Genomic DNA, 21,213 nt, shown 5'->3' on the forward strand with positions numbered 1-21,213 from the left:
TGCAAATCAAAACCACAATGAGATGCCACCTCACATCAGTCAAAATGGCTATTTAAAAAAAAAAAAAAAAAAAAAGCAGATACTGGCAAGGTTGCAGAGGAAAGACAATGCATATACCCTGCTTGTGGGAATGTAAATTAGTTCAGCCATTGTGGAAAACAGTTTGGCGATTTCTCACAGAACTTAAAACAGGATTATCTTTTGAGCCAGCAATCCCATTAGGAAGAATATACCCCAAATAATATAAATCATTCTACTTTAAAGATGCATGCATGTGTATGTTTATTGAAGTTGTATTCACAATAGCAAAGATGCCCATCAATGGTAGACTGGATAAAGAAAATGTGGTACATATACACCATGTAATACTACACAACCATAAAAAAGAATGAGATCATGTTTTTGCAGCAACATGGATGGAGCTGGAGGCCATTATTCAAAGCAAACTAACACAGGAACAGAAAACTAATCATCACATGTCCTCCCTTATAAGTGGCAACTAAACATTGAGTACATATGAACACAAAGAAGAAACAAAAGACACCAGGGCCTACTTGAAGGTGGAGGATGGGAAGAGGGTGAGGATTGAAAACCTGCCTACTAGGTACTATGCTTATTCCCTGGATGATGAAATAATCTTTACACCAAACCCTCATGACATGTAGTTTACCCAGGTAGCAAACCTGCACATGTATCCCTGAACCCAAAATAAAAGTTAAATGTAATCGTGCAAAATAAAATAAAATAGAAATAGCATATCTCTTAAAAGATTACCTGGGTCACTAAATGAGGAAATGTGTAAAAAGTACATAGTACATTACTAACATTGGTCTTCTCATTTATTGTGGCTTTCTCTCTTAATCTACCCAGAATTCTACTGCCATATGAATAACTTAATAGTGTTAAATTCATCCATCTTTGTGGTAGTCGTTTATTGTTGCATAACAAATAATCTTCAAATTTGTCACCCTAAAAACAACACACATTTATATTCATATAGTTTCTGAGACTCAGAAATCTGGGAGAAATTTTGCAGGGCAGTTATAGTTCAGGGTCTCTCATGTGGTTGCAATCAAGATGTTAAGTGGGCTATAGTGTGTCAGACTTGATTGCAGCTAGAAGATGTGCTTTCAATCTTAGCTGCATGACTTTTGGCAGGAGGCTTCTGTTCTTTATCATGTGTGCCTCTCCATAGAGTTTATGACATGGCTTCCCAAGTATGAGGGAAGAGCGAGGGAGACAAAAAATGAAAGAGAGAGAGCAAGATTGAAATCATAGTATGTTTTATAATCTAATCTTGGAGGGGGTATATATCACTTCTGCCATATTCAGTTAGTTACAAAGACAAAATTGTAGTACACTACGAAGTTGGGGAGGGTACCATAAAACTGTATGTATACCAGTAAGCTAGAATCATTGTAGGGTATCTTGGAGGCTGGTTACCAAAATCAACATTCCCCTATTAACAAAACTTTACAAGGCTCTCTTGTTTTTGTAAATTGTTGGAATTATTTATTCTGATTTCCCACTACTTTGAGAAAGATACTTGAAACCAATTATCTTGCCTTCCGCACCCATACTTGGTCTCGTTTCCCATGGTTCTGCTCTGTAAGATGCATGCTAGTTCCTAAGCAAACCACAACATGCACTCCATGCTTTTGCTTACTCCTTTTCTGCTAAACTGCCTATCATCTTTTCCCCAGAAACTGAAACTCTCTCCACTCATTCCAAGTCCAGTCTAAATCCTATCTTCTCCACAAAAACTTTCTAATTCTTACAATGGATTGTTTTACTCTTTTGGAATCCCAAGTGTCATTTCTATAAACTTCTTCAATGGCAATTATATTATGCTGTATGATATTCCAGTATTAAATTCTCCAATCTTCATGAATGGATGAGGTGAGGTGAGGTGAAGTTATAAAACCTAATCTTTGCTTCCCATCCAGTGTCAAGCACAGTGTGTAGCAGATATAATATACACATCAAATATGGAATCACTTAATGGATGCCAGTGTGGAAAAAGTAATAATGGAAGGGCAGTAGCATGACTTTCACAGTGATTGACTTCTTCGAGATCTTGTCAATTCCCTTTACTTTTACCAACAGATGGACAGGTAGCGAGCTCATTTGGTTAATTTTAATGATGTCAATTTGGTTATAATTTTGAACGGAAATCATCACATTTTATTGTGAATAATTGTGTTAAAATGTCACGTAATGGTATACACTTAAGCAGAAGGCAATGAAGAGGAAATAATAGCATTAATTATCTTTATTCTACATTGCATATTTTCTAAGTATAAATATCAGTAGGACAATTTTACATATTAAAAAATTTCCCTCATATTTAGGACTACTCTGTTAGAAGCAGATTTCAGTTTCACAGCTTTTTTAAGGTAAACATAAAAACAAAGACTGGTATAACTTTTGGGGATTTTCAGTTTTGTTAATACCATAAGGTGGTGGGCATGCCAGGGAAAAGTGATCAGATATTGCTTTCTTTTTTTCTACTTTCATATTTTAGTGCTTTTATAATAGAATAAGCATAAAATAGACCATCACATATCATTTTATACTTATCTCTGGAGAAAAAAAATAGTGCTAGGCAAATGCTGTCTTTCACATGCTGCTTTAAGTTTAAATAATTTGGCATGCAGTTTCAGGCAAAATGTAATAAAAGATACTATTATAGAGAAATGTAGCTTAGATATTTCAAAATATAACACAGTTTACATTACTGAAGCCTATGTTATTATTGGATCTTAAAAGGATAAAAGATATTTTGTACCTAAAGGAGATATATTTTCTTTATTCAATAATATGTTTATAAGCTAGTCTGCTTCCTGTATTGTAGTATTAAAAACAATCTTGGAAGTTCTTTCTCTACCTAACTCAGAGGTAGAGTTGGCAATTTTTCCAAGTATATACTGTATGTGACTGTTTTCCTGCCTCTGTATACTGAAACATACTAAAAAGGGTGTTTCAGATTATCCCTAAAATGGCATTGAACCTCAACAAATTGCTGAGGTATCTGTCGCTATCCTTCCTGTATTAATAAGAGCACCTGCTCTGACCCAGACATTCCTCATATATTGTTTCATTTAATTTTTTGTCATAATACTAGCATGTGCTAGGATTATAACTCCCATATCTGAGACAATAATACTGAGTTTTGTAAGAGACTATTAAAATTAAAAACAACATTGCAATTAGACAAGGGGAGAGATATTAATGAAGAACTAATGAAAATACTTATGAAGAAGTGAAGGAAAATGGCTATTTCTTTACCTATATTTAATTTCAATTGGTTCTGGAACTTTCATGTTGAAGTTGAACCTTTTATCAGAAATTTAAGAAACAAAACACATTTGAATTTCACCATTAGGTATCTATGCATTTCAGGTGACTACATCAAAGTCTTACTCCATATGAAAGGACCGGATATAATAGAATACAATCAAAATTTAATTTTATATTCCATAGTCACAGCTCTTTAGCTCCAGTCTGATGCATCCCTTTAATGAACATTTTACTTCCTAAACTCCATCTCAGTATCTGTTTCTGAAAATTCAATTAGTCAAAATGGGTAATGAGTCAATGATTACAGAATTGACTTGTCCAGCTCTTAGCAAGTACTTTCCTTTAATCAGTGTGAAAAACAGATCTCTAAAACCTCCCGTAGAAAGGGGAGAGGAGGTTAATAATAGTTTTATTGAGATATAATTAACATACCATATAGTTTACTCATTTCTAGTGTACAATTCTATGATTTTCAGTAAATTCACAGAACCACAATCAATTCACAGAATTACAATTAATTTTACAACAGTGCCATCATCCCAAAAGAAACTTCGGACTCTTTAGTTATCATTCCCCTACTTCCCCCATCCCCAACTCCCCTAGTTCTAGGCAATCATGAATCTACTTTCTAAATAAGATTGAGCTCTTCTGGACTTTTCATATATATGAAATAATACAACACAGTCTTTTGTGACTGGCTTCTTTCACTAAGAGTAATGTTTTATAGGGTCATCCTAGTTAAGCATGGTTCGTCATTCATTTTTATGGCTGAGCAATATTTCATTGTATGGATGGATAGACCCCATTTTTTTATCCATTCATCAGTTGATTAACATTTGGGGTGTTTCTATTTTCTGGCTATTAAGAATAATGATGCTATGAATTTGTACAAGTTTTATGTGAATGAATTTCTTCATTTCTTTGGGGAAAAAGTTGGTGCAAAAGTAATTGTGGTTTTGCCATTACTTTTAATGGTAGAAACCACAATTACTTTTACACCAACCTAATATATAGGCATGAAATTGCTAGGTCATATAGTAACTCTGTGTTTAATTTTTGGGGAACTGCCAGACCTTTTACCACAGCAGCTATGCTATTTTACATTCCCACTAGCAGTGGATGAGGGTTCCAATTTCTCTACATCAACAGCAACTTTTTCTACAGCAACTATGTCATTTAATATTCCCACTAGCAGTGTATGAGGGTATCAGTTTCTCTACATCCTCATCAATCTTTCTGGGTGCATGTTCTATCTCCACATACTAGTACCTGGGGAAGGTCAAGGATAATTATTTCTTTTCTTTTTTTTTAATCATGAGGAAATTGAGTCATATAGTTGGAAGGATTTGTTCAAGGTCACACAGCCTATTAGTGAAAGGACCAGGATTAGACCTTTACGGTCTTATGAAGTTCAGTCCCTTGAGGTCCCCATATTCACTATATCTAAGCAATGACACTACTCAGGCCGAGACAGTGGTCTAAATTTTATTTTATTTTAACGGAAATTTTTATGTAAAATTTAAGAATACAGCTTCTTATTATGTTTCTTTCTTTTTTTTATTATACTTTAAGTTCTAGGGTACATGTGCACAGCGTGCAGGTTTGTTACATATGTATACATGTGCCATGTTGGTGTGCTGCACCCATCAACTCGTCATTTACATTAGGTATATCTCCTAATGCTATCCCTCACCTTGCCCCCTCCCCACAATAGACCCCAGTGTGAAATGCTCCCCTTCCCGTGTCCAAGTGATCTCATTGTTCAATTCCCACCTATGAGTGAGATCATGCGGTGTTTGGTTTTCTGTTCTTGCGATAGTTTGCTGAGAATGATGGTTTCCAGCTGCATCCATGTCCCTACAAAGGACATGAACTCATCCTTTTTCATGGCTGCATAGTATTCCATGCTGCATATGTACCACATTTTCTTAATCGAGCCTGTCACTGATGGACATTTGGGTTGATTCCAAGTCTTTGCTATTGTGAATAGTGCCGCAATAAACATACGTGTGTAGCATGATTTATAATCCTTTGGGTATATACCCAGGAATGGGATGACTGGGTCAAATGGTATTTCTAGTTCTAGAACCTTGAGGAAACGCCATACTGTTTTCCACAATGGTTGAACCAGTTTAGAGTCTCACCAACAGTGTAAAAGCATTCCTATTTCTCCACATCCTCTCCAGCACCTGTTGTTTCCTGATTTTTTAATGATTGCCGTTCTAACTGGTGTGAGGTGGTATCTCATTGCAGTTTTGATTTGCATTTCTCTGATGCTGAGTGATGATGAGCATTTTTTCATGTGTCTGTTGGCTGTATGAATGTCTCCTTTCGAGAAGTGTCTGTTCATATCCTTTGCCCACTTTTTAATGGGGTTGTTTTTTCTTGTAAATTTGATTGAGTTCTTTGTAGGTTCTAGATATTAACCCTTTGTCAGATGAGTAGATTGCAAAAATTTTCTCCCATTCTGTAGGTTGCCTGTTCACTCTGATGGTAGTTTCTTTTGCTGTGCAGAAGCTTTTTAGTTTAATTAGACCCCATTTGTCTATTTTGGCTTTTGTTGCCATTGCTTTTGGTGTTTTAGACATGAAGTCCTTGCTCATGCCTATGTCCTGAATGGTATTACCTAGGTTTTCTTCTAGGGTTTTTATGGTTTTAGGTCTAACATTTAAGTTTCTAATCCATCTTGAATTAATTTTCATATAAGGAGTAAGGGAAGGATCCAGTTTCAGCTTTCTACTTACGGCTAGCCAATTTTCCCAGCACCATTTATTAAATAGAGAATTCTTTCCCCATTTCTTGTTTTTGTCATGTTTGTCAAAAATCAGATAGCTGTACATGTGTGGTATTATTTCTGAGGGCTCTGTTCTGTTCCAGTGGTATAGATCTCTGTTTTGGTACCAGTACCATGATGTTTTGGTTACTGTAGCCTTGTAGTATAGTTTGAAGTCAGGTAGCGTGATGCCTCCAGCTTTGTTCTTTTGACTTAGGATTGTCTTGGAAATGTGGGCTCTTTTTTGGTTCCATATGAACTTTAAAGCAGTTTTTTCCAATTCTGTGAAGAAAATCTTTGGTAGCTTAATGGGATGGCATTGAATGTATAAATTACCTTGGGCAGTATGGCCATTTTCATGATATTGATTCTTCTTATCCATGAGCATGGTATGTTCTTCCATTTGTTTGTGTCCTCTTTCATTTCACTGAGCAGTGGTTTATAGTTCTCCTTGAAGAGGTCCTTTACATCCCTTGTAAGTTGGATTCCTAGGTATTTCATTCTCTTTGAAGCAGTTGTGAATGGGAGTTCCTTCATGATTTGGCTCTCTGTTTGTCTATTCCTGGTGTATAAGAATGCTTGTGATTTTTGCACATTGATTTTGTATCTTGAGAATTTGCTGAAGTTGGTTATCTGCTTAAGGAGATTTTGGGCTGAGACGATGGGGTTTCCTATGTATACAACCATGTCATCTGCAAACAGGGACAATTTGACTCCTTTTCCTAACTGAATACCCTTTATTTCTTTCTCTTGCATGATTGCCCTAGCCAGAACTTCCAACACTATGTTGAATAAGAGTGGTGAGAGAGGGCATCCCTGTCTTGTGCCTGTTTTGAAAGAGAATGCTTCCAGTTTTTGCGCATTCAGTATGATATTGGCTGTGGGTTTGTCATAAATAGCTCTTATTATTTTGAGATACGTTCCAACAATACCGAATTTATTGGGAGTTTTTAGGATGAAGGGCTGTTGAATTTTGTCAAAGGCCTTCTTCTGCATCTATTGAGATAATCATGTGGTTTTTGTCTTTGGTTCTGTTTATATGCTGGATTACATTTATTGATTTGTGTATGTTGAACCAGCCTTGCATCCCAGGGATGAAGCCCACTTGATCATGGTGGATAAGCTTTTTGATGTGCTGCTAGATTCGGTTTGCCTGTATTTTATAGAGGATTTTTGCAATGGTATTCATTAGGGATATTGGTCTAAACTTCTCTTTTTTTGTTGTATCTCTGCCAGGCTTTGGTATCAGGATGATGTTGGCCTCATAAAATGAGTTACGGAGGATTCCCTCTTTTTCTATTGATTGGAATAGTTTCAGAAGGAATGGTACCAGCTCCTCCTTGTACCTCTGGTAGGATTCGGCTGTGAATCCGTCTGGTTCTGGACTTGTTTTGGTTGGCAGGCTATTAATTATTGCCTCAATTTCAGAGCCTGCTATTGGTCTATTCAGGGATTCAACTTCTTCCTGGTTTAGTCTTGGGAGAGTGTAAAGTGTCCAGAAAATTATCCATTTCTTCTAGATTTTCCAGTTTATTTGCGTAGAAGTGTTTATAGTATTCTCTGATGGTAGTTTGTATTTCTGTGGGGTCAGTGGTGATATCCCCTTTATCATTTTTTATTGCGTCTATTTGATTATTTCTCTTTTCTTCTTTATTAGTCTTGCTAGCAGTCTATCAATTTTGTTTATCTTTTTGAAAAACCAGCTCCTGGATTCATTGATTTTTTGGAAAGTTATTTGTGTCTCTATCTCCTTCAGTTCTGCTCTGATCTTAGTTATTTCTTGCCTTCTGCTAGCTTTTGAATGTGTTTGCTCTTGCTTCTCTAGTTCTTTTAATTGTGATGTTAGGGTGTCAATTTTAGATCTTTCCTGCTTTCTCTTGTGGGCATTTAGTGCTATAAATTTCCCTCTACACACTGCTTTAAATGTGTCCCAGAGATTCTGGTATGCTGTATTTTTGTTCTCATTGGTTTCAAAGAACATCTTTATTTCTGCCTTCATTTCGTTGTGTACCCAGTAGTCATTCAGGAGCAGGTTGTTCAGTTTCCATGTAGTTGAGCAGTTTTGATTGGGTTTCTTTGTCCTGAGTTCTAGTTTGATTGCATTGTCGTCTGAGAGACAGTTTGTTATAATTTCTGTTCTTTTACATTTGCTGAGGAGTTCTTTACTTACAAATATGTGGTCAATTTTGGAATAAGTGTGATGTGGTGCTGAGAAGAATGTATATTCTGTTGATTTGGGGTGGAGAGTTCTGTAGATGTCCGCATGGTGCAGAGTTGAGTTCAATTCCTGGATATCCTTGTTAACTTTCTGTCTCGTTGATCTGTCTAATGTTGACTGTGGGGTGTTAAAGTCTCGCATTATTATTGTATGGGAATCTAAGTCTCTCTGTAAGTCTCTAAGGACTTGCTTTATGAATCTGGGTCCTCCTGTATTGGGTGCATATATATTTAGGATAGTTAGCTCTTCCTTATTAATTGATCGCTTTGCCATTATGTAATGGCCTTCTTTGTCCCTTTTGGCATTTGATGGTTTAAAGTCTGTTTTACCAGAGACACTAGGATTGCAACCCCTGCTTTTTTTTGTTTTCCATTTGCTTGGTACATCTTCCTCCATCCCTTTATTTTGAGCCTATGTGTGTCTTTGCATGTGTGATGGGTCTCCTGAATACAGCAAACTGATGGGTCTTGACTCTTTATCGAATTTGCCAGTCTGTGTCCTTTAATTGAACCATTTAGTCCATTTACATTTATGGTTAATATTTTTATGTGTGAACTTGATCCTGTCATTATGATATTAGCTGGTTATTTTGCTCATTAGTTGATGCAGTTTCTTCCTAGCATCAATGGTCTTTATATTTTGGCATGTTTTTGTAATGGCTGGTACCAGTTGTTCCTTTCCATGTTTAATGCTTCTTTCAGGATCTCTTGTAGGGCAGGCCTGATGGTGACAAAATCTCTAAGCGTTTGTTTGTCTAAAGAATTTTATTTCTCCTTCACTTATGAAACTTAGTTTGGCTGGATATGAAATTCTGCATTGAAAATTATTTTCTTTAAGAATGTGGAATATTGGCCCCCACTCTCTTCTGGCTTGTAGAGTTTCTACCGAGAGATCTGCTGTTAGTCTGATGGGCTTCCCTTTGTGCATAGCCCGACCTTTCTCTCTGGCTGCCTTTAACATTTTTTCCTCATTTCAACTTTGGTGAATCTGACAATTATGTGTCTTGGAGTTGCTCTTCTCGAGGAGTATCTTTGTGGATTTCTCTGTATTCCCCAAATTTGAATGTTGGCCTGCCTTTCTAGGTTGGGGAAATTCTTGTGCATGATACCCTGCAGAGTGTTTTCTAACTTGGTTCCATTCTCCCCATCACTTTCAGGCACACCAATCAGACGTAGATTTGGTCTTTTTCGCATAACCCCATATTTCTTGGGGACTTTGTTCGTTTCTTTTTACTCTTTTTTATCTAAACTTCTCTCCTTGCTTCATTTCATTCATTTGATCTTCAATCACTGATACTCTTTCTTCCAGTTGATCGAGTTGGTTACTGAAGCTTGTGCATTTGTCATGTGGTTCTCATGTCATGGTTTTCATCTCTATCAGTTAGCTTATGGACTTCTCTGCATTGGTTATTCTAGTTGTCCCTTCTTCCATTCTTTTTTCAAAGTTTTTAGTTTATTTGTGCTAGGTACGTAGTTCCTCCTTTAGCTCTGAGAAGTTTGATCGACTGAAGCCTTCTTCTCTCAACTTGTCAAAGTCATTCTCTGTCCAGCTTTGTTCCGTTGCTGGTGATGAGCTGTGTTCCTTTGGAGGGGGAGATGCACTCTGATTTTTTGAATTTCCAGCTTTTCTGCACTGCTTTTCCCCCATCTTTGTGGTTTTATCTGCCTGTGGTCTTTGATGACGGTGACACACTGATGGGGTTTTGGTGTGGGTGTCCTTTCTGTTAGTTAATTTTCCTTCTAACAATCAGGAGCCTCAGCTGCAGGTCTGTTGGAGTTTGCTTGAGGTCCACTCCAGACCCTGTTTGCCTGTGTATCAGCAGTGGAGGCTGCAGAAGATAGAATATTGCTGAAGGGTGAGTGTTGCTGTCTGATTCTTGCTCTGGAAGCTTTGTCTCAGAGGTGTACCCAGCCATGTGAGGTGTGAGGTGTCGGTCTGCACCTAGTGGGGGATGTCTCCCAGTTAGGCTTCTCAGGGGTCAGGGACCCACTTGAGCAGGCAGTCTGTCCATTCTCAGATCTCAGCCTGTGTGCTGGGAGAACCACTGCTCTCTTCAAAGCTGTCAGACACGGACATTTACATCTGCAGAGGTTTCTGCTGCTTTTTGTTTAGCTATGCCCTGTCCTCAGAGGTGGAGTCTACAGAGGCAGTCAGGCTTCCTTGAGCTGCAGTGGGCTCCACCCAATTCGAGCTTCCCAGCAGCTTTGTTTACCTACTTAAGCCTCAGCAACGGTGGGTGCCCCTCCTAAAGCTTTGCTGCCACCTTGTAGTTGGATCGCAGACTGCTGTGCTAGCAATGAGGGAGGTTCTGTGGGTGTGGGACCCTCTGGGCCAAGTGTGGGATATAATCTCCTGGTGTGCTGTTTGCTAAGACCCTTGGTAAAGTGCAGTATTATGGTGAGAGTTACCCGATTTTCCAGGTGTTGTGTGTCTCAGTTTCCCTTGGCTAGGAAAAGGAATTCCCTTCCCCCTTGCACTTGCCTGGTGAGGCAATGCCTGGCCCTGCTTCAGCTCTCACTGGTCGGGCTGCACTAGCTGATCAGCACCAACTGTCCGACACACCCCAGTGAGGTGAACCTGGTACCTCTGTTGAAAATGCAGAAATCACCTGTCTTCTGTGTCGTTCACGCTGGGAGCTGGAGGCTGGAGCTGTTCCTATTCAGCCATCTTGAGCGCCCCCTCTGCTGGTCTAAATTTTAATGCTTAAAAATGTGGGAGCCTAATATTTTCCTTTTTAATTCCAAAAGAGGGTCTAGTAAAACTCTATTGCCTTAAAAATTAAAAATAAAACCGCCCCTGTGATCTCTACCTCCAGATAATCACACCCTTGTGTAACTCCCCAGCCCCTTGAGGTTGGGCTGAACCTAGTGGATTTCTTTAAGCATAGAACATGAAAAGGTTGATGCAATATCCCTTCTCTTCTATGATTATGTTACAAAGGATTATGACCTCATATTGCTAGCAAACTCTTTTGCCTTCTTGTCTTGATACAAGCTGCCATGTTGGAGAACCTGCCTGGCAAGGAATTTTGGTCAGCCTTTATCCAAGAGCAAGCTAAGAACTGAGGACCTCAGTCCAACAGCCAATAAGAAATTAAATACTGCCAATGACCATTTGATCTTGGAAATGAATCCTTTCCCAGATAAGCTGTGGAGTCACTATCATGCAGCCACCACCTCAATTTAAGCATGTGAGAAATCCTAAGGAAGAAGATCCGTACATTTCCAGATTCCTGATCCAAAGAAACTATGAGATAGTAAATGTTTGTTATACAGCTCTAAGTTCTGTGGAACTTTTGAAACAGCAATATATAACTAACAGAGATGTGCTGTTAGGAGACAGTTTGCTTTTAATTATCAGACAATTATTTGTACATGAATTAATATATACATCAATTATGTTGTGGATTCAATAAATATTTTATTAAGTCTTTGTAAGCCAAACAGTACAAAAGGAGAAAATTATAGAGTCCTGGAATATCTCTCTTTCTGTATATTATATATATGAGAAATGATTTGGAGAGAGATATATATATATTATTTTTTATATATAATTATATACATAATTGAATAACATATTATGTGTTATCATGATAGTATTGACATAATTATTCCAGAGTATATGAGACTGTGTGCATATCTGAGTGTATGTATTTGTGTTGATAGGTATGGTAGAGAATAAGTCTATTGTCGTTGTTGACTTTGGCTTTTTATTATCAGGTTTTATTCATAGACAATAGGAAAACTCTTGTTTTGTTATATCAAAGATCTCATTGTACTTGGATGAGCTAATCTAAATATTGTTGTGAATTCCTACATTGTAAAAGGAGAATTCTACTGCTTCCTCTGTCCCTTGTAGGCTTCATAGAACAAAGTAAAATATGTTTTCGATTACAGGAAGGGTTCTTCCACCACAATATTCAAATGTCATGAGTAAATAAACTCTAAGAATAAAGCTCATTTAGCATAATTAAGCCACCTGGCCAACAGTTGGGAGTGCAATAATTTCCCTGCAATAATTAAAAGGTCATACACTGAGTAGAAGTCCCCTGCCACATACACACACATTATAGCAATAGATATATCACTTTTAAATGATACAGATGTGATGGCAAACTCTGTTTTTGGACAACCTATCCATTTCACAGTCATGAGTGAAAAGGAGGATGAGTGGTCATCACAGCCTCTTATGGCCAAAGGGCTTCATGTGGGTGATTCTGGCTGAGCTCCAAAACATTCTGATTAAGATTGAGGAGCCCATTTGTGAGCACTTCACTATGCCAGTAGGGATAAACGTAATGCCAAACACTGATTTGTGGCCTAGTAACGTGAAAGAAGCTTCAACGAGCAAAGCTAAGGTGTAACACACTGTACAGCAGAGTTTCTTGAAGAAGAAAGTCAGATTGAATGTGCCTTCATTTATCAAAAGAAAAACAAAAGGAGAAAGTTAGAGAGTCCTAGAAATTCTCTCTATATACATATATAGATATATTTTTTCCAAATTATTTATCATGAGAATATTGACATAATTATGCCAGTAAGGCATACTATTTTTATTTCTATATAAGAAAAATAATATAGTCAAGTATCGTCCATAAAATATACCCTGGAAGGATACATAGGTGGTCTAAATTTACAAATAATATCATGAAAGAGTATCTACATAATCCAAGATAAAAGTTTAAAATAAGGAGCAATGCCTACTGTTTTAGTACTTGTGTATATTTTAACTCCAAGAAAATATAAATATAGAAGGGAAAACAGTGTACATGTTCATTATTTTCATTTGTTTAAGACTACAAATTCAAGAATAAATTTTTTCTATAAGGTTCTTGCTACAAATTAACTCTTCAGATCTTAGTACTTAATATAGGTAGGATTTTCACTATTAAATTATTTAGGTGAATTTAAATTATAGTTGCTGAAAGCTGATTTTAAAAATTTGTATTTTTAGAACTATTCTTCGTTGAGTTTTTGGTAAAGAAATTGTTACCAAGTATTATATATTTTCTTAGAGATAAAATTAAATATATAATAGCAACTATTTTATGAGCTAAAAAGCACAGAAACACATTAGAATAACATAAATGTTATTTACGTTATGAACATTTACTTACGAACATAAATGTTCATATAAGATGGTAGACAGTCCAGGCACCACATTGATACTTTGGGACTGTATATTTTTGCTTGGATTGATGATTTCTAAAATATTTATTCTAATAGATTGAGTTCTGATATTAGTACTACACCTCCACTAGGTATTTCCTTGTCAGTAAAATAGATGATGCAGCACAGTTAGTTTTTCGGTTATATTCTACATACATAGTCGGTCTTTGCCAGTCTTCTCATTCTGCCTTGCCTAAGTGTGTCTCAGGAATAGGTCAATAGACACTATTCATAGGACCTATTTCTTATTCTTATTTTGATATATTTCTTGCAGATAGTATTGTTCCACATGTGGTATTTGACAAAATTTGAAATTAAATGTAAATCTTAAAACCTAATATAATCTATCCCTATTAGTCTGTCTTATCACCACACTTGGGAATTTATTGTTCCCTGTGCTTCCAAATTAATTCATGTATTTTAAAGAATTTTAATTGTGAGATAAGAAACCTTCACATTTGGAGAGGTGACTATTGTGCTCTTGGGGAGTATATGTGATCTTCCTTGAACAGGTTAAGAAAAAAGACTTAAGTATAAATAGGGGGATGATATGTCCTTATTTGTTTATTTTCACTTGTTACCCCAGTACAGTTATTACATGTATTCTAGTTCACACCCAAGTACATTTGTTTTGTAAGACAAATTGCATAGTAATCCTACAGTAAATCAAACTGATGACAGGGTGAGACTCACCATCTCCTATTCAAGTAACATAAAGGAGAACGTGGTTTTGTAACCAAATACTTAGAAAGTTATTTGTATATCAAAGATTTTATATATCAATTCCATTTGTGGAGTCAATAAATATATTATTAAGTCTCTATAAACCAAGCACTAGGCCAGGCATTTGCTGGTTAGTACTGATACACTTTCTAGAGGGAAAGATGGCAGTGTCAGCATAGATTTCACATCTCATTTGAATACCTCTATAAAGACAGAGAGGACATTTAAATATCAGAATCAAAACCAAATAGAAACACCTACAACAGAGGTGTCAAGATATCTCTACTATGTCCAAAACACTAATAAAAATGTAAAATACAAAGGGCAACAAAGAGGCTCGTACCTGCATCTGCTCAGAATAAATGACAGGAAACAGCAAGGAATCTGGGGATCCTGAGATGTAGGATTCCCAAATCACCAATGAGGCAATCACTAGAAGGTTGGATGGACCAATCTGAGAAAATCAGCCAAAACTAGAGAGGTGAAAATATTTGTCATTTCCGATAACAAATGATTCTAACAAGACACATGGTAATACTGAAGGCTAGAGTAGTTCTTGCTTGTTAACTCTCTAAACTGACTTACCAAAGTTCCCTTCCAGTTTAGGGTCAAAACTGAAGAGGAATTGTCAAGAATGGAATCAAAATTGAGTGTATGGGGGAAAAGATAGTGGAAACAGAAGTTGCAAATGAAAGCAGGGAAATAGGACAGAGTCAGGAAATCTCAAAAACAAGATACCATTGTTTTTGTTGTTGTTGTTGGTTTGTTTGTTTTATTTTACAATAAAACAATGGAAGAGGGATCTAGCTCTGTTAGGAAGGTTACTGTAAATCACATTCTTCTAAACATTCAGGAAAATTCATTACAAAAAATTAAGCAGCAGAAAAATCAAATACAATACCAGATCATTACAATAAAAAATAATATGAAAAATAAAAGCATGGCAGAAAAGACATGATCAGAGCAAACCTCAAAACTGTAATTTTTATTTCAAAACAAACTAAAGAAACATTAAAAATAAAGGTAACACATAGAAGCTATCATATATCAAAATTAGAAGACACACACATTTGAAGTGATATAGTTCAATAATTAGAAGAGAAAAATAAATCATTTCATAAACAAACTGTAAAACACAAGAAACACTTGAGTGAATAAACAACAGCTAATGCCTTAAGAAAAACAGAAGGTTATAAGGTAGACCGAAAGTAAAATAAAATAAAGAAAAAAATTTTGTTAAAACACATTTAAAAGAAAGTGATAAAAATTAGATTGGAGGAAAGATATCTAACATGAATAATAGGAGTCTCTGAAACAGAAAAGCAATTTCACAAAATAGAACAAACTAGAAATAAACAAAAACTTAGAAGCTTCCTAAAAGTATATAAAACTATATATAGAATGATATGAAACTACATGTAGAATGATCATATCATATACAGTACTTGAAAATATCAAAACAGAAAACCAATACTCACTGTAATACAAGCTACTGGAATTTCAATTATTTTCTCTAGATGACTAGCCAAATATAATAACTAGGTAGTTATTTATAAGGGGAAGGAAATTAAATCATCATTAACTTTCCTGGTAGCAGAGGTTTAAGTCAGAAGATCTTGGAATGAATATTTAAAACATTCAAAGGAAAGAAATATAATAAAGCCACACTGAGGTCAGTGGCAGATAATTCTGGAAAGAGAGACCAGTTTCTACAAACACAAATACAGGAACACATATGCATGTGCACATATACTCATCAACAAATATGCATACACAAACACATGTATGCACACACATGTACAAACACACACAGTATAAAGAGTTAACAGTGTATTTTATTGATTTAAAAGTTTTTTGTTTGGGTACAGAACAACTTGGCTATTTTTCAAAAACAAAACCCAAATACTACTTTTAATCTTTATGTATATAATCCACATATTAATTTCCACAAAGAATTTATAACTCTAAGAAGAACCTATTGGAAAAAATTGGAACAATTTAATATTCAAAAAGGATGATGATAAAAATTTATTGAAACCCACCAAAGAGGTTTAAATGAGTGAATTCACAATAATATATTTTTTAAATGACAATAGTCACTTCTTATTTGCAAAGGACATGTTCCAAGACCTGCTGGATGCCTGAAATTGTGGATAGTATCAAACCTCATATATATTGCTTTTTCATAGGCCCACATGCTTATGGTAAAGCTTAATGCATAAATTAGGCATAAAGACAAACAATAACAATAATAAAACAGGATAGTTATAGCAATATGCCAACATTACTCTTGCACTTTGGGACCATTATTGAGCAAAATAAGAGCTACATGAACACAAGCACTGTGATACCACAACAGCTTACCTGATAAGTAAGAGGGTTACTATGTAACTAATGGAGTAGTAGCATATACAGCCTAGATATGCTGGGTGAAGAGATGATTTGCATCTTAGTGGGCCTGAGTGGGATGGTGCTAGATTTCATTGCACTACTCAGAACAACACACAATTTAAAACTTATGAATTGTTTATTTCTGGAATTTTCCATTTAATATTTTCAGACCATGGCTGACAAGGTAACAGACCACAGAAAGTGAAACCTCAGATGAAGGGGATTATTATAATTTGAAAGATAATTAAGAAAAATTCTTTATCTAGAAAACCTATACCTGAAAGATAAAGCTCTTCCCTTTTTATATAAATTTGGTACCACTGGATAATCAAATAGCAGATTAGGAGAATTGTTCCTTTACATTTACTAATAAATGAAAAGAGATGACAAAGAGTTTCTCCTTCACCTGACTCAAGCCAGGCTCCTCTGAACCATTTTTCAACTAACCCTCAGTCTTGGTCTATAAAGACTAGAACAAAACACGAACATAGTTTCTAAAATCTCAGGGCCGCAACTCTAGGATGACACCAGTCTTCCTCAAAGGCTGGGAAAAAAAATTAAAGTTTATTCCAATTAGTACCTGAAGATTGGGACCCTGGCTCCTAGGCTCTGGCGTTTAAGGTGGTAGAAACATAACATCAGTAAGTGCCAGTTAGCAAATCCAGATGAATTTCACATAGATCAATGCCCACTTCCTGCTTTGGCTTTTAACAATGCTTAACATTCCTAACTATTGAGCACCTCTTCTCTTTCTCCCACCTCCTCATTCCTTCATTCTATCTTTAAAATGCCCAGTCACATGTATAAAAATCAAAGTTGAATTCAGGTCATGCTGGACTCTTTTCTCTACTGCAATAGCATATTACTGAATAAAATTTGTTCTCACTATTTAACTGATCTCCAATATGGTTTATCTTTGAAAGACTTAGAATATCACTATTCTGCAAATCCAAATGAAATCATGGACGTAGGTATGACACTTGAACAACAGCTAACATCAAAAAAAGAGAGAGAAGACATCAGATTTCTCTTGATAAAAGAATGCAATAGTCTGGCCACATTTATGCTTTCAGCTCGCAATTTGCAGAGAACACAGATGTTTCTCTGTAAATTTATATACATCAAATGCTCTGGGTTCTGTAACAGATTAAACGTAAGGGAAAATAATGGTTAAGGGGAGATGTATAAAATAAAGGGGCTTAAAAGATAATAAACTATGAAATAAATACAAGGTAGTGGTGACCCTGAAAGTCAGGTGATGGTTATTTATGGGAGGAGGCAGGGCTTGTACTTGGGATGTAACTACTTTAAGTTTCGTTGGTGTCTGGTGGAGTTCTGTTTTTACTGGGTGGTGGCTACAAGAATGACTACACATTTTAATAATCATTAAGCTATAAATTTGCTTTTTGGGATTTTCTGTATCTGTTTTGTATTATGTTCAAAAATAAAAATTAGCATTATATTCTGCCCTACTACATTATAAATATTTTTGTATGTAACTTATCTCTTTTAAATGTCTATCAGTGCCTGGCTGACATTTCGTGATAGATAAATGGAACCAATAATATAATATTAATAATATTGATAATCATGAACATTTACTTATTATTCTGTATTCCTGGTACAGTGGCCTTCCTCACTCCCACAACTCCCGAAGCTAAGTATGTTCTTTCAGGTGAAAAAGCTTGTAACCACAAATCTTATATCCTCTATCATTTTCCAGCCAAGCAAGAAGTACTAAAATCTATTCTCTGATTCCTAAGGCTAGAAAGACTATAACTTTTTGTTTGAATACACCTCTACTCACTGTCTCTCACCTCCTAGCCTGCCAAGTGTTTTTAGGCAAAAAGTTACAAACACAAGTATAAATTGGTCCAATTCCTTTCTCCAGGCTCCATCTCCCTCCAGTTTCTGCCTGCTTTAAGTTTCTCTCCAGTTTCTTCATATTGTTGCTCTCTTTTTTAACATCTTTTCCAGATTATATGATTTTTATCTGAGTGATGACTATTTCAATAGGAGCTACTCTTAGAAGAAAGAAAAAAATTATGACTGGGTAGTTTCTCTGTTATTATTCATGTATTTTGATATTATTTACATACCAGTTGTCACTACACTCTTGTTAAGAGAATAGTTCTGAAGAATAAACAACATCTTTACTCCACTAAGAACATTTCTGTAGGGAAAAATGATGTTAATAATTTTGATGAATGGGATTATTACATAGTTGTAGATCCATCCAGAGTGTTGGCTTGCTTGGTCACTTCCAACAGACCAATCAGTAATTACTTTGATTTTGTTGAGAAATAATACTATTAGAAATAATTAAATACACGTTTAACCAGAAGAATTAATTGTGTATCATTTTCCATACTAAAAATAGAGACTTTAGAATATTACGAATTGTACTGTCTTAGAACACAGAATTTACATATTACAGTGACAAAAAAATTGCTTTTGTCCTAATTGCTTCACTTTATGTTTGCCCAAATGTATTACACCTTTATTTGTTTATTTTTATTGATTGATTGATTGAGATGGAGTTTCACTCCTGTTGCTCAGGCTAGAGTGCAATGGCACGGTCTTGGTTCACTGCAACCTTTGTCCCCCAGGTTTAACTGATTCTCCCATCTCAGCCTCCCAAGTAGCTGGGATTGCACGTGCCTGCCACCACGCCTGGATAATTTTTGTAGTTTTAGTAGAGATGGGGTTTCACTATGTTGGCCAGCCTAGTCTCGATCTCCTGACCCCAGGTGATCCACTCGCCTCAGCCTCCCAAAGTGCTGGGATTACAGGTGTGAGCCACCGTGCCCTGCCATATTACCTTTATGACACAATGAATTATACTTCTTGTCTTTCTCTTATGTCCTTTGGTCAAAAAATATACCAAATGGGGTGAAATTTTTACTTTGAATCAAAGAATATTGTGTTTTTATTTTTAAACTTATCTCCCATAATTTCTGATAAATTTTGTTTTGTTCTTTGAATTTAATTATCACCTAATCCTTAATATAATAGGCCATTCATATCACAAAAGGTCCAAAAATGAATATTGTCTAGAGTCAGATTTGCCAGACACCCAAAAGAGATGTAGAGTAAAAAAAACTGATAAAATATCAGAATTTAGCTTTCAGCAGGATTTGACAAGTCATTGTTAGGTGCTCATCCAAATGCATGACCTTTTTTTCTTTTTTTCTGCATACACAGAAAGGTTATATTTCCAGCTTGTTTTATAGTCAAATTGTAGACTTTATCTGGGGGTTCCAAAAATATATATGCAAATATTTTCTAAGATTCTTTCAAGCTTGGACCCTAAAATATCTCACATAATTCTTAAATTCTTTTTTATATTTTCTGATCAAAATGCAGAGATGCATGTCTTCAATGACGGAGCTACTAGAAGATGAAAGAGCCCTTTCCGTCTGATTATGGAATGACTAACAGACAAATTTCCCTACCCTCCAAAACCACCAGACATGCATTAAATCTCCATTATGAAAATACATGAACCTTTTTATGTTATGCCACAAAGACAGTAATGATTAATATAGTTTCACACCCAAGCCTAATGTATCCTGATCAGTACAAGGAAAATATCTTGGCTAAGTGCCAAATCTAGGAGGTGAAATAGTATAATCACTGGGAAAGGGATTTCCAAATGTATGATCTCTGAAGATTAACTGTACTACTTTTTTTTTTTTTTTTGCTTTTAATGATTATTTTATGTCTTTTTATTTAGAATTTCTGTATATCTTTTAAAAGGTCACAGTTGAGGCTGTCACATGCTAACTTGGTGAACCGAGTTTTTAAAATTTTAGTTCATTTTCATAAATCTGCATTTCCAGGCATAGACAGAATATCAAAAATGTTTCTGTTCTCAATCCCTTAGGTGACCAGCTGAGTTCAGCCAAACTCAGTGTTTCTAGAGTCCTGTTCTCTGTAGACATAAGGTTTTTAGCACAGGTTGGTGTTATTATCATTTCTACATAGCAAATTACCCCAAATTTAGTTAGAAAAACAAACAAATAACAAAGCAAAACAAACAAATGAACAAAAGCCCATTGCATATTTGTTCATGGGTATGCTGGTTAGAAATTTAGAAATGATACAACAGGAGCTCCTTATCTCTGCCCCATGATTCTTCTGCTGAAAATGTTCAAAACCTAGAAGTTCCTTGATCTCTCAAGGCTGGAAATGTCTGAGGATTTATTCATTCCTATGCCTGGCACCAAGACTAGGAGGACTCGAAGACCAGGACTGCCAACCAGAAAACCTACAGATGGCCTCTCCAAGTGGACTGGCTTTCTCACAGTATGGTGGCTTTGCATTAGATGGGCTTCTTAGGCAGTGGTTCAGGACTTCAAGTACGAGTTTTCCAGCAAATAAAGTGAAAGATAAATCAACTATTATGAGCTAGCCATGCATTGTCACTCCTGCCAGGTTCTTTTGGCTACAAATAAATCATAGGCCACCTAGATTTAGGGAGATTGACATTGACCTCCATCTCTCAAAGGGAAAAATATGAAGAAACTTGGGACCATTTGTTTTAAAGTCATCATGGTTATGACTTCTTAAAGCGTAGGAATCACCTGAATTTATATGCAAAATATTTTATGTATATGTACTTTCATTTTGAATGGGTC

The sequence above is a fragment of the Theropithecus gelada genome, chromosome 9 (assembly GCF_003255815.1).
Source record: "Theropithecus gelada isolate Dixy chromosome 9, Tgel_1.0, whole genome shotgun sequence".
Classification (NCBI taxonomy): domain Eukaryota; kingdom Metazoa; phylum Chordata; class Mammalia; order Primates; family Cercopithecidae; genus Theropithecus; species Theropithecus gelada.